This window comes from Penaeus monodon, chromosome 3, assembly GCF_015228065.2.
Source record: "Penaeus monodon isolate SGIC_2016 chromosome 3, NSTDA_Pmon_1, whole genome shotgun sequence".
Lineage (NCBI taxonomy): Eukaryota > Metazoa > Arthropoda > Malacostraca > Decapoda > Penaeidae > Penaeus > Penaeus monodon.
In genome coordinates, this window is record NC_051388.1 from 13,165,523 (window position 1) to 13,168,022 (window position 2,500).

The window sequence follows — 2,500 nt, forward strand, 5'->3', positions numbered from 1 at the left end:
AATATGTAATATAATATAATATAATATTGCGCGAAAGAGACAAGAAAGCTATATTTAAAAAAAAAAAACTATTATCATATACCTAATATTTAGTTAACAAGAAGCAAAATGACAATGTTCATATAAAAAATAAGACAAAACAAAACTGGATAAATGAGGAAGGAAAGAAGAAAACATATACTAAGTGAAAAGGAAATGGATGTTAGAAATAAAGTGTAAACAGTTTCTGTCTACCTGTCAATCGATCTACGTATCTATTTGTCTACTTGTTCTGTTTGTCTGCCTTTTACTCTCTCTCTCTCTCTCTCCTCTCAGTCTCTCTCCCCTCTCTCTCTCTCTCTTCCGTTCTCTCTCTCTCTCTCTCTCTCCTCTTCTCTCTCTCTCCTCTCTCTCTCCTCTCCCCTCTCTTTCTTCTCTCTCTCTCTCTCTCTCTCTCTCTCTCTCTCTCTCATTTCTCTCTCTCTCTCTCTCTCTCTCTCTCTCTCTCTCTCTCCTTTCTCCCCTCTCCATCTCTCTCTCTCTCTCTCCTCTCTCTCTCTCTCTCTCTCTCTCTCCTCTCCTCTCTCTCTCTCTACCTCTCTTTCTTTCTCTTCCTCGTCTCTCTCTCTGTTTGTGTGTGTATGTGTGTGTGTGTGTGTGCGTGTGTCTGTCTATCTATTTATCTATATATCTCTTTTTCTTACTTCTTATAAATCTAGATAAAGGGAAAGAGGAGAGGCAAGCAGGTAGGGAATAGCGGGGGAGGGGGGGGAGGGGGCATCGGATTCGCCTCAAGGGATTCGACCGCTAAGACCCCAGCTTTGAGACTGACCCCTAGCTTGCTGACCCCATCCTCGGTTATTCACCCCCCCCCCCCCCGCCATCCCTTTTCCAGCCAACCTCGATCCCGCGACCTCCCTTCTCTACCCATATGCCTGTCCTGACCTTTGGTGGCCCCTCCTGACCACCAAGGGACCCCTACTGACCACCAAGGGACCCCTACTGACCCCATGCAAGACCACCTAACCCCTCCCAATCTCCTCTCGACCCCTTTTGACCCCACTTGACCCAGACTGACTCTTTCCTGATCCCTACCGACCTCCTCCTGTCCGCTCCTGACCCCACTTAACCCCTCCCTCTCCCTCCCAACCTCTCCTTACCTCCCCTATCCGTACTGACTCCTCCTAGCTCCTCCTGACCCCCTACCGACCCTCATATGACCCCTCTTGACTCCTCCCGCTCCCTTCCTCTCCCTCCTGACCCCACCTGACACCTCTCTCTCCCTTCCTCTTTCTCCTGACCCAGATTGACCCCTCCCTCTCCCTCCTGATCCCGTCTGACTCCTCCTAACCCTCTCCTGACCCCTACCCACCTTCCCCTGACCCCTCCCTCTCCCTTCCTCTCCCTCCTGACCCAGCTTGACCCCTCCCTCTGCCTTCCTCTCCCTCTTGACCCCGCCTGACCCCGCCTGACCCCCCCTGCAACAAAATCCTTTAACAAGCGGCCAAGGTACTCTTTTCCGTTATCCCTTCCCGGCGGCATTGGCTCGTGTGTCTCCGTGGATTGGTCCAAATTATAGCTCGCCTTTGGCCTTTTTGCGTCTTTTAGATAGTTTGTTTGCTTGTTTGTTTGATTTCCGGAGTCTTACTGAGGATTGATGTTTTGTGTGTCTTCGCTTTAGAGGATTTTCTGTTGTTTTTTTTTCCCTCTTTTTCGTCTTCTGTATTTGTCTTTTTCCTTTTTTCTTTCCTTTTCTTTATTTCCCTTGTTTCTTTTTTTTTCCTTCTTTTGATATTTGTTTCTTTCTTTATTTCTTTTCGCTTTTATTCTTATTTTTCATTCTCTTCTACTTCATATTCTTCGACATCTTCTTTCCTACTTTTAAAAAATATTTCTTAAATTTCCTCATTAATTTTGTCTTTCTTTCTACTTATCTTACCATATTACTCCGTTTCCTTCATCTCCCTCTTCATCTCCTCCCCTCTTACCATTCTGATTTTTCTTTGTCATCCTCTTCCTCTTCCTCATCGTCTTCCTCTTCCTCTTTCATCCTCCTCTTCCTCATTCCTTCTAATCTCTCCTCTTCCTCCTTCCTTCTAACTCCTCTTCCTCCCAACCTCGTTTCACTTATTTATCACCACTAATTAGCAACGAAATGAAACCTCTTGCCTATAATTCAATATAATTAGGCCTCGTATCCCAAGCCCGTGTGTTATTCTCCGCTCCTCGCCGCCGTGAAATACCATCAGTCAGTCAGGTTCATTTCCTTTTGTAAAATGCTAAGGATGTGTGGGTTCGGTTTGCTTTCAGGGGGTGGGTTTGTTGGTTTGTCTGTTTGTTTGTGTCTCTGTTTCTGTTTGTCTGACTTTTCTTTATGTCTTTTTCGTTTTTCTCTGTCTCGGTTTGTCTTTCACTCCCTCTTTCTCTGTCTGTCTATCTCTGTCTCTCTGTCTCTCTCTCTCTCTGTCTCTCTCTCTCTCTCTCTCTCTCTCTCTCTCTCTCTCTCTCTCTCTCTCTCTCT